This window comes from Phyllostomus discolor, chromosome 2 (genome assembly GCF_004126475.2).
Source record: "Phyllostomus discolor isolate MPI-MPIP mPhyDis1 chromosome 2, mPhyDis1.pri.v3, whole genome shotgun sequence".
In the NCBI taxonomy this organism is placed as follows: Eukaryota; Metazoa; Chordata; class Mammalia; order Chiroptera; family Phyllostomidae; genus Phyllostomus; species Phyllostomus discolor.
The window spans coordinates 131,126,905-131,140,059 of record NC_040904.2 but is presented as its reverse complement, the minus strand read 5'-3'; the positions used below and the strand labels follow the sequence as shown (position 1 = coordinate 131,140,059).

Here is a 13,155-nt window from a genome sequence, read left to right as displayed (position 1 = left end):
TCTACTTTGTCTGATACAAGTATTTCTACCATAGCTTTTTTTCATTTCATTGCATTAAATATCTTCTTCCATAAATTTACTTGAAGTTTGTGTGTGCTTTTTGATCTGAAGTGGGTTTCTTGTAGCCAAATATATATGGTTTTGTTTTCTTATTCATTCAGCTACTGTATATCTTCTAACTGAAGCAGTTAATCCACTTATATTTAAAGTTATTAGTAATGAATATATAGTGTACACAGTGCCATTTTATTATTCAAATTTATATTCCTTTTTAAATTCTTCTTAGAGAAGTCCTCTTAACATTTCTTATAATAATGTGGAATACTTCATACATTTGCATGTCTTTCTTATGCAGGGGCCAGGCTAATCTTCTCTGTATTGTTACAGTTTGTGCTGCCAAAGGGAGCATACATTATTGGATATGATTAGTAAAATTTTTATTTAGAACTATTACATCTGTGTTTATGAGGAACACTGGTTATTTGTATGGTGTGTTTTTATTTTCATTAATTGTAAATGCTTTTCAATTTTTATCTTTCAGCTGCTGATTATATAAAATTGTGTTATTTAGATTTTAAAAGCTATTTTATATTGATTTCTAATTTAATTTCATTTTTGTTTTATGGCCAAGAAGTAGGTTTGTCAGATAAAATAAAAAATGTTTAGTTTATTTGAATTTTAGGTAAACATCAAATAATTCCTTTTTTAAATTGTTGTTCAGGCACAGTTGTCTCTTTTCCCACCACCACTTTCCCACACCCCACCCACCCCTACCTCCCACCATCAATCCTACCACCCTTTGGCTTTGTCCATGAGTCATTTATATATGTTCCTTGATGACCTGTCCCTTTCTTTCCCCCTGTTCCCATCCTCCTCCCCTCTAGTTATTGTCAGTTTGTTCTTTATTTCCATGTCTCTGGTTATATTTTGCTCACTTGTTTGTTTCATTGATTAGGTTCCATTTATATGTGAGATCATATGGTATTTGTCTTTTACCACCTGGGTTATTTCACTTAGCATAATGTTCTCAAGTTCCATCCATGCTGTCGGAAAGAGGAGGAGCTCCTTCTCCTGCATTATATTGCATTGTATAAATGTACTATAGTGTTTTGATCCACTCATTTACCAATGAGCACTTAGGTTGCTTCCAGCACTTGGCTATTGTAAATTGTAATGCTATGAACATTGGGGTTCATAGGTTCTTTTGAATTGGTGCTTCAGCAATCTTAGGGTATAATCCCAGCAGTGGAATTGCCAGATAAAAAGACAGTTCCATTTTTAGTTTTTGAGGAAATTCCATACTGTTTTCCACAGTATTTGCACCAGTCTGCATTCCCACCAACAGTGTACTAGGGTTCCTTTTTCTCCACAACCTTATCAGCACTTGTTCTTTGCTGATTTGTTTATGATGGCCATTCTAACTGGTATAAGGTGGTATCTCATTGTGTCTTTAATTTGCATTTCTCTGATGGCTAGTGATGCTGAGCATCTTTTCATATGTCTCTGGGCCCTCTGTACTCCTTGAAGAAGTTTCTGTTCAGGTCCTTTGCCCATTTTTTAATTGGATATTCGTCTTCCTGGAGAGGAGTCGTGTGAGTTCTTTATATATTTTGGAGATCAAACCATTGTCCATGGCATCATTAGCAAATATATTTTCCCATACATTGGTTCCCTTTTCCTTTTGCTGATGTTTTCTTTAGCCATGCCAAAGTTTTTATTTTGATGAAGTCCCATTTGCTTATTCTTTTCTTTATGTCCCTTGCTCTAGGGGACATGTTGGTAAAAATATTGCTTCATGGAATGTCTGAGATTTTCCTGTCTATGTTCTGCTCTAGGATTTTTATTGTGTCACACCTTATATTTATGTCTTTTATCCATCTTAAATTTATTTTGGTGTATATTGGTGGTCTAGTTTCATTTTTTTGCATGGATTTGTCCAGATCTCAAATATCATTTATTGAAGAGGCTATTTTTTCTCCATCTTTATGTTCTTGTCCCCTTTGTTCAATTTTAACTAACTATATTGATATGGTTTATTTCTGGGCTTTTTATTCTGTTCCATTAATCTATGTGTTGGTTCTTATGCCAGTACCAGACTGTTTTGATTACAGTAGACTTATAATATTGTTTGTTGTCAGGTGTTGTGATCTCTTCTTTGTTCTTCTCTCTCAAAATTGCTGCAGCTATTTGGAGTCATTTATGGTTCCATATAAATTTTTGAAATGCTTGTTCTATATCAGTGAAATATGTCATTGGTATTTTAATAGGGATTGTGTTGAATCTATAAATGGCTTTGGGTAGTATGGACATTTCAATGATGTTAGTTCTTCCAATCCATGAACATGGCATATGCTTCCATGCCTTTATTTGTGTCTTCCTTAATTTCTTTCTTCAGTGTTGTATAGTTTTCTGTGTACAAGTTCTTTACCTCATTGGTTAGGTTTATTCCTAGGTACTTTATTTTTCTTGTTGTTATATTAAATGGAATTTTTTCACCCTGATTTCTGTTTCTGATATTTCATTGTTGGTGTATAAAAATGCCTTCAATTTCTGAATATTGACTTTGTATCTTGCTGTTTTGCTAAATTCACTTATTAGGTCAGGTAGTTTTTTGGTGGAGTCTATAGGATTTTCTATGTACACTATCATGTCATCTGCAAATAATGACAGTTTTGCTTCCTCCTTTCCAATTTGGCTGCTTTTTATTTCTTTATCTTGTCTGATCGCTGTGGCTAGGACTTCCAATGCTATGTTGAATAGAAGTGGTGAAAGTGGACATCCTTGTTTTGTTTCTGATCTTGGTGGAAAAGCTTTTAGTTTTTGCCCATTAAGTGTGATGTTGCCCACAAGTTTCTCGTATATGGTCTTTATTATGTTGAGGTATGCTCCCTCTACGCATACTCTGCTGAGTGTTTTTATCATAAATGGGTGCTGTACCTTAGCAAATGCTTTTTCTGCATCTATTGATATAATCATGTGATTTTTGTCTTTCCTTTTGTTTATGTGATGTGAGAGAAAGAGGAACACAGGTACAAAGCAGATAAAATAGCAATAAATAAGTACCTATTTCTAATAACCTTAAATGTAAATGGATTAAATGCTCCAATCAAAAGAAATAGGGTAGCTGAATGGATAAGAAAACATGACCTGCACATATGCTGCCTACAAGAGACCCACCTCAAAAAAGAAGACCTATACAGACTGAAAGTGAATGGTTGGAAAAAAATATTCCATGCAAATGGACAGGGAAAAAAAGCCAGGATAGCAATACTTATATCAGAAAAAATAGACTTCAAGAAAATGGCCATAAAAAGAGACACACAAGGACACTTCATAATACTCAAGGGAAGAATCCATGAAGAAGACATAAATATTGTAAACATATATGTACCCAACATAGGATCACCCAAATATATAAGGAAAATTTTGGAGGACATCAAGAAAGATATAAACAGCAACACAATTATAGTAGGGAACTTTAACACCTGACTGTCAACAATGGATAGATGTTCCAAACAAAATATCAACAAGGGTATTGCGGAACTGAATGATGCATTAAATCAAATGGACTTAACTAATAAATATGTAGAACCTTTCATCCTGAAGAAGCAAAATAATACATTCTTTTCAAATGCACATGGAACATTTTCAAAGATAGACCATATGATAGGACATGATACAAACCTCAGAAAATTCAGAAAAATTGAAATCATATCAAGCATTTTCTTGTACCTCAAAAGCTTGAAACTAGATATGAATCTCAAGGAAAAAACTCAAAAACATTCAAATTCATGGAGACTGAGTAGCATGGTATTAAACAGTGAATGGTTAATAATGAAATCAAGAAAGAAATAAAAAAGTTTCTAGAAATAAATGAAAATGGACACACAACAGTCCAAAACCTATGGGTCACAGCAAAGGTAGTCCTGAGAGGGAAGTTCATAGAGATACAGGCCTACTGAAAAAGATAGAAACAGTTCAAATAAATGACCTAACCAAACATCTACAAGAACTGGAGGAACAGCAATAAAGCCCAAAGAGAGTTAGAAGGAAGGAAAAAATCAAGATCAGAGCAGAATTAAATGACATAAAGACTAATATAACAAATCAAAGGATCAATAAACCCAGAAGCTGGTTCTTTGAAAAGATAAACAAAATTGACAAGCTTTTAACCGGACTCATCAAGGAAAAAAGGGAGAGGACCCAAATAAATAAAATCAGAAATGAAAGAGGGGAAATTACAACTGATACCACAGAAATACAAAGGATTGTAAGAAACTACCGTGAACAACTATATGCTAAGAAATCTGAAAACCTGGGTGAAATGGATAAATTTCTAGAAAAATATAATCGTCCAAAGCCAAATCAAGAAGAAACAGAAAGCCCCAAAAGACTGATAACAGCGGGTGAAATTGAACCAGTAATAAATAAAAACTCTGGGCACATAAAAGCCTTGGGCCGGACAGTTTCACCAGAGAATTTTACAAAACACTTAAGGAAGAGCTCACCTTTATCCTTCTCCAACTAATCCAACAAATCCAAGAAGAGGGAAAACTCCCCAATTTTTTTATGAGGCCAGTATCATCCTGATCCCCAGACCAGATAAAGGCACAACAAAGGAAGAAAACTACAGGTCAATATTGCTGATGAACATAGACACTAATATCTTCAACAAAATATTGGCAAACTGCATGCAGCAATACATTGAAAGCATACATTATGATCAAGTGGGATTCATCCCAGGGATGCAAGGGTAGTACAATATTCACAAATCAAAAAATGAACAATTTTTTTAGTATATGTAAAATATAACATAGGGCATAATTATGTTAAAAATACTATTGTATAAAGAGAATGAAAAGACAAGCCATAGACAAGTATAGTGAGAAAATGCTAAAGGTACATCTGCTAAAGAACTATTATCTAAAATATACACAGAACTCCTAAAACTCCAGGGTAACAAAACAAGCCAGTAAATGAAAAAATTGGCTGAAGATTTTAGCAGAGGCCTCCACAAGAAGAATATATTGATGGCAAATAAGCATATGAAAAGTTATTTCACATTTTGTGTCATCAGGAAAGGATAAATTAAAATGACAACAAGACACCATTATGTATCTATTGGAATGGCCCCAATGCAGGACACTTATAGACCAAATGCTAGTGAAGATGTGGAACAGCAGAAACTCTTTCACTGCTGGTGGGAATGCAATATGTTCCAGATATTTTGGAACACATTTTGGTGGTTTCTCATAACACTAAACCTACTCTTACCATAAAATTTAACAATCACATTTCTTAGTATTTATCTAATGGAGTTGAACATTTATATTCACACAAAGCCCACAGATGGATGTTTAGAGCAGTTTTATTCATCATTGTTAAAACCTGGAAAAAATAAGATGTCCTTCAGAAGAAATGAACTATCAAGCCATGAAATGACATAGGGGAACCTTAAGTAAATGTTATTATTAAGTAAAAGAAGCCAATCTGTAAAATCTGCATACTATATAATTCCAACTGGATGACATTCTGGAAAAGGCAAAATTATGGAGATAATAAAAAGATCAATGGTTTCCAAGCAGAGAGAAAAGGATGAGTAGGTGGAGCGCAGAGGATATTTAGGGCAGTGAAAATATTTTGAATGATGTTATCATGGTAGACGCTTGTTATTATATATTATCCAAATTTATAGATTATATAAAACCAAGAATGAATCCTAATGTAACTATGGACTTACGGTGATAATGGCATAGTGTAGGTTCACCAATTGAAAGAAGTGTACCACTTTAGTGGGGATGTTTACAATGAGGGAGGCTATGCATTTGGGGAGGGAGCAGGAAGTATATGGAATGCCTCTGTACTTTCAATGTTACTGTGAATCAAAAAATGCTTTAAAAATAAAGTCTTTTAAAAAATATTTTATTGATTATGCTATTACAGCTGTCCCATTACCCCTCTCTATCCCCCTCTACCCTGCATACCCTCCCCCACCCACATTCCCCCACTCTAGTTCATGTCCATGTGTCATAAGTTCTTTAGCTTCTACATTTCCCATACTATTCTTGCCCTCCCCCTGTCTATTTGAAATTCAAATGTAACTGTCTTCTTCCTATACTGTTGTTGAACTGACAATCTCACCTAAATATGGTTCATCTTGGTAAATGTTCTCTGTGTTTGAAAAATAAATGTATATTCTGTCATTGAGTGGATTGTTCCCTAAAAATTGTGTGGTTGATAGTGTTTTTCAGTCTACCCTATCTTTGCTGATTATCTGCCTACTTGTTTTATTAATAATTAACAAAGAGGTATTGACATTTATTATATTCGTGAATTTGTATATTTCTTCTTACAGTTCTATCAGTTTTTGCTTCAAATATTTGAAGCTCTATTATAAATAAATAAGCATTTAGAATTATTGGTTTTCCTTGACAAACTGGCCCCTTTATTATTACAAAATAAGGTTATTTATTTGAGTAAATGTTCTTTGCTCTAAAATATACTTTGATATTAATAGTATAGCCTCCTCTACTTTCTTTTAATGAGTTTTAGCATGATAGTTTTCCCTACTTTTTACTATTAGTCTTTTACTTTTATCCTATTTGTTCTTTATATTTAAAATGAGTTTCCTATAGTATATAATTGGGTCTTATTTTTTTATATCCAATATGCCTATTTGCTTATTTCTTTCTTTCAATGAGGATGGTTAGATTATTTGCATTTGATATGATTATTAATATAATTAGGTTGGTCTATTATCTTGTTATTTGTTTCTATTTATCTCATCTGTTCTTCATTGTAGATTTTTTCTCTTTTTTTGCCATTTTATGGATTAAACATATTTTATGATCCATTTTATCCTTTTGTTTTTTTGTTATAACTTCTTTTTTAAACTTTAAATTGTTGTTGCAGTACAATTTTCTATCTTTTACTCCCTGTTATAACTTCTTGTTTTGTTACAAAAGTGGCCATTTTAAGATTTCAATCTTTAAGTCATCATAGTCTACCTGGAAATGATACCATACCATACCATGTAAAATTCAAGGATATTAAAATAATATAATTCATATTTTCCCTCCATCATAGACTTAACTTCTATATGTGTTATAAACCCCATACTATGTTTTTTTTTCTAACCTACAAATCCAAGCCCTACAAATACTCTCACAGTGTCTACTTTGCTTACTGCTTAGTGAGCACACAACCTTATATAAAATAATTACGTAAAAAGTATTTTGGGGATGAAACAATAAAAGAATGAATGAAAATATGATATGTTTTATTTTTAATTAACATTGGTTTTGTATTCATCCTCCTGAAGGCTTTCACGAACACATTTTGAACATATAGTAGAATGCAGTAGACAAGAACTATTTTAATATGCTTGTTTGATTCTTTTGTCTAGGTCAGTTCTCGGACAGTTTAGATTGACTGTATTTTCTCCTCATTCTGGTTCGTATTTTTTTGCTTCATTGCATGTCTGAAAAAATTTGATTGTATGCCACACATGGTAAGCTTTAGCTTGTTTGATGTTCATTGTTTTGTATATCTATATATTGTCTTGAGTTTTATACTGGGACATGGTTGGGTTGAATATTCACAGTTTGACCTTTTAAGTCTTTTAGTATTTGTTTGGTGGGACCAGAGCAACATTTAATCTGGGGCTGATTATACCTTATTGCTGAAGAAAACCTCTTGTGAGTATTCTAACAAATGGCAATGAATTATGAAGTTTCCCCTTATGACTTCTTAGAATGTTCACTGTATCCAATATTGTAAGCACTGGGTGTTTACTGGGTCTTTTGGTTGGTGTTTTCCTCTACTTAAAGTAGTGTTCTCAAATGATGCACCCATCAGTATTCTGCTGATTACTTTAAGGAACCCTCTGTTGATCTCCAGAATTCTCTCTCTATTAAGCCCTTTGCTATTCAATACTCTCCCCTGTGAACTCCAACTTCTGAGATTTCCCTGGATCCTTAGCTATCTCTCTTTCAACTCAGCCAAGTCTGCCTAGTGTTGATCTCTCTCTGTCTCTCTCTCTCATAGCTACTGCTTGGTAACTCTTAAGGTCACAATCTGGGGCAACTCCAGGGCTTACTTCAGTTGTCTTGTTTTGTACATGTTCTCATGTAATTGTGTCAGCCAACACATCATTCAGTAATTTGCTTTTTTGTCAGTAATACAACTCCCAGTTCTTTCTATGCTGTTATATGTAAAATAATTCATAATTTTTAATCACTGCATCATATTCCATAATTTGAATGTAATAGTTATTTTGCCATTCTTCTTTTTGATGAACATTTTGTTTTTTTTCAATATTTTTCTATTGTAAGCCAGATGTGATGAATATACATGTATGTGCTTTCTTGTGTGATTATTTGGGTATTTCTCTTGGCTAGATAATAATGAATGAATGGCTTTTTACCTTTACAGGGTAAAGTTACCTTTTGTTGTGGCCATGCCAATGACACTTTCCTAGCCAAATATAGAAGTATAGAAGTACCATTTCTTCACAGCTTTATCCTGATTGACATATTAAGGGATTAAAATTTAGTTAAAATACCATGTGTTATTTCATCTCAATGACACATATGTTCACCAATTTATCTATTTTCAATTAGTATGTTCATTTTATTATTGTTTTTAAAAGGATATATCCTATATATTTCTATATTTTTGGATGTGTGTGCGAAACTTTTATATATTGCAAATATTTTCGTGCAATATTTCACTTTTTGTGTCTTAAACAAGTTTTTCTGGAAGATCATAAACATGTATTGAAATATTTTCTTCTAGTATATTTTGGTTAAGATTAACACACTTAAGTTTTGTATAAACCTATAATTTATTCTTGTGGAAGATTGAACTGAGGTTCTAAATTTTTTTTCTCTCCAAATATTGTATATAGACAACTACTTTAATGAAATTAATTGTGATCTCTTGGCTCAATATGATTTATTTATTTATTCATTTTTACTCATTTAATTTATTCATTTTATTCATTTATTTTTAGAGAGAGGGGAAGGGAAATTGAAAGAGATGGAGAGAAACATCAATGTGTGGTCACACACGCCCTACTGAGGACCTGGCCTGCAACCCAGGCTTGTGCCCTGACTGGGAATCAAACCAGCGACCCTTTGGTTTGCAGTCCAGCACTCTCAATGGGATTTTTACACAGCTTACAGCTCTAGACAGAATTGTTCTACTTCCCCTTTCTGAAAGTAGTTTCAGATGACTTTTGATATCAGGTAACTCAGGCACTTGATAACATGGCAAAAACTTCACATTTCATTTTCGATTCTACCCTTCCCAATTTTTAGGACATGGGGTACAGGCCCAGATCAATATGCTAAGTTCCCAGGAGTATACATACACACTAAATAATAGCTCAGGGGGTTTCCTGTTTTATGCACATTGTGAACTTTCCTTTTCTGTGAAGGTTTATGAAGGTTAAGGATACAGCTGAAAGAAGATGGGAGAAAGGATGAAATTGTTTAACTGCCTCTGAAGACCACAGTCCCAGAAGTTTTTATTCTTTAATAAAAGTGTACCTGTAAATGATTGTGCCTCACCAAACATTTTCACCCACATGTGGCTGATGAGTAATGAAATGGGAGTTCATAAATGTAAAAGCAAAGCAATTAGGACAACTGCAAAACAAAGATCAGCACCCATTATCAGAAGGAGAAAATGGTATGCCTAAGGAGGTATTTGCTGTTTAACTGGTTTCAATCTACTGCAGGCTATGAAATGATCATCTCTGCTTATTTTTCCTCAGTAAATGTCTGCTTTGACATTTCTGTTTACAGATGAATGGATTTCAATCTTAAAATGTTTATTCTCTGACTCTACTATAGAAAGAAAAAGATTTCCCTAGCTTGCCTCTGGGAAAGCAATATGGTCTGCATTTGTATTCTGAACTAGACTAAAGGAAGAAGCATTGAAACAGCGAATTACTCTATGTGTCTGATTGCATTGCAGCGTTGGGAGCTGCAAAGCAGGTTTCATGCTAATAAAAAGAGCATGGAAGCAAGAGAGATCATATACTGTTCCACCGTGGGAGAAAGGTAACATCTAGGACATTAAATGAATGGATGAATATTTTTCAGCACTGCTTTGTGCCTTTTTATCTTACCGCCATCCTAATACATTGAGTTGGATGTCCAAACCTTGGACCCAAATATGGAAATATTTATTATTGTGCCATTTGGACCTAGCTTTTAAAAGTCTATCTATTAAATACTCAATATTTTATAGTTAATTTTTAAGAAAGAAAATGAATTATAATTATATTACTGCAATAAATTTTACTATTGCAAAGAATTTTTTTCCTATCATGGTAGAATAAAATACAAGTTGATAGTAACAACGGTAACAACAGTAAGAAGACAGACATCTTGTTACTGATAAAAATAAAAGTTCTGTCAATAAATGGAGATACATTTAACATAAAGTTTTCTTAGTTTGTTTGAAAATATAGGTCAATAGTTTTAAGTTTGTCAGAGTCTAGAAAGATTCTTTGCTTAAATGTCTTTTATGGATAGACTTGGGGTAATAATTTAACGGAGCAGGAAGGGGCCCATTCACATGGTACCTTGGCCCATGATCCAACAATCAATATTAGAAGAAAAATGTTTTTATTTACAATATTCGAACCTTGGGGGCACTGGGAGCACTTCTGCTCAGAGCTTTGTTCTCCCACAAGACCCAGCAAGTCCCTTGCTCCCCACCAGACTATAAACCCCAAATCTCCAAACCAGAAGTTCTGCATTCCTTATCTGAATTAAACCAGCTGCACAAACAGTTCTCCAGTCTCTATGGAAGGTAGCAAGGTTGCCATCCTCATGCAGCAACTCCCTCTTTCAGGATCTGGAGTACGTTGCCATCATCTTCCAGGTAATAGTCCAGGAAAGCATGTGTCACGTTACATTGGATCATGGTGAAGTCCAGGAAAGGCACAAGTCTCAAGAGTCCAGATAGAGTCCAGGTATGTAAGGCAGTAGGTCAGTGTCTTGCAAGGAAGAGTCCCTGATGGCTTCTGAGTCAGCTAGATGGAGAGTGATTAGAGTAGCAGAATGTCTACTTCCATACTATACCAGACCTCGTGGCAGGATCCTGACTGCATACTACATAGGTGCTTGCTAACTTCTCCCTTCTAACAGTGGATCAGCTTCACTAGAAATTACCTAACTGCTAGATTATAGCTCTTTCTCTTCTATACTCACTCTACTGGCATGGTTCTTATCCCACTACCAGCAGCATGGCTTCTTCCTTCCCTACAAGCTACCTGCCCTTCGTTTTAGTCCTGACCTGGAGCCTCCTGTGTGGCCTCATCTCCAACTCTTCTTACTATGAGCTACATTTGCCAGTTTTCTGTATAGTTTACATTCTCTCTGCTACCATCCCCAGTCAGGACAAGAGTGACTCAGTGATCCAGAGGAACCACCTCCCCTGGCTAGGTCAGGAGTCAGCCAGGGTACAGTGGCACAGGTCTTAACACAGCTATTAAACTGGCTATCACTTTGTCACAGAAATGCAATGTACCTTAATCCTATCATCCACTCTCCCTCATCCCCAACCAAAGTTTGTGGAAGCTTTGGGGGCCCCTCAGTTATACCCCCTTTCAATAATATGGAGCATAAATTTCCAGAAGAAAACAATTGTTAAAAGTTTATGTTTTCTATTATTAAACAATCAATTTTACCTCAAAATATGTTTAAACTGCAATAGAAGAAAAGTAAATTTATTTGTGATATTATCTTTCAGAAATGAATGCTGTGAATATTGTGGTAAATTCCTTTAAGTCAATACTATATTGTTATCATTTTAAATCTCTTGATACGTGTTTTTATGCAGGAAAAACTATTTCAAATGATAAATCTTGCTTATTTTACTTTGCTTTATAAGTGTTTGTATGTCAATATAAACTTTTTTAAATCACAAATGTTGCTTTTGTAAATATATAACATTTTAATTTCTTTATAGTTACTATGAAGAATCTCTGCTAAAATTTATTTAGTCTCTGTTTTGGACATTTAGTTTTCTAAAGTAAGCTTTTAAAATTATAAGTGATGCTACCATAAACTTTTCTACTTAAGAAAATCACTGGGCAAGAGGCCATTGGCATTGTTAAGGTTTCTGATAAATAGTGACAACTCATTTCCCCTACATTTGCTACAAATACTGGTGGTGCCCGCTGCCGCCTTGCTCCTGTGACGGGAGGAAACTGAGGGCTGTTTCCCAGGTTATCCTTGAGCTTTCCTCCCACACATACTCAGAAACCTTTGTTGCCCAGAATGCAGAGTCACAGGAGAGTTGATTCTTTAACCTTTCAAAAGAGCTGAAGAAAATTATAGCAGTAGCCATTGCATTGAAAGGAAAACTTTTGATTTTCAAGAATCCTGCTTTTTAAGAGGAGAAAAAAAATTCATCACAAAAAACCTTGGACACTGGGACAATATATGAAGTGTGTACATACAGTGGACAAGCTGCACAGACATAATATGCAAACAGGACCTAGGATGCATGCATCTGATTCATACTCCCTAAATTCTGTGCCCAGTTCAAACTATTTTATTTCACATTCTACAGGTTTTAACTCATTTTTAATTTGTTTTGTTTTAATCTAATTGTATCTTTAAAAAAGAATGAGAGTGGCTCACAGGAACATTTTCCTTGGGCCGTCCGCTTTCTCAGAGAGTGCTTTATCCTGCCAACAGCAACGCCAATACTATCGAACGAGAAGATGTGGTATGAGGTGACGTGCTCATGGTGATCATCTGACAATTGATCAGTACATATTATTGAATTGAGTAGTATGTTTTTTACATAATTAACTGGTATGAAGATAGTATGTATATGTAGCCCAAATTGAAGAAAGGGACATTAATTTAATAATAAATTCCACGAGCATTTCCCAGTGAATTGCTAGAGATAAGGGCAGAATTTCTATTTGTGACTTTTAATTCTGCTACATTGTGAGTGCTCTACCATCAGAAAGTTATAATTGTTAGGATAAAAACCTCTTCGTTATAATGTAATGTGAGTATAAATTTTGTGGGTGTGAAAAAATATTCATATTCACAACAAAATATAACTCCATGTAATTTTAAGTGAAAATCTTATATTGCTATACAGTTAAGTTTCTTTTTAAAA

At 34.2% G+C, this 13,155-nt stretch overlaps 1 pseudogene; it reads right to left on the bottom strand.

Annotated features, from left to right (window-relative positions):
• Positions 1 to 310: 310 nt before the first annotated feature.
• LOC114514216 lies at positions 311 to 407 on the bottom strand (annotated as a pseudogene).
• Positions 408 to 13,155: the final 12,748 nt, after the last annotated feature.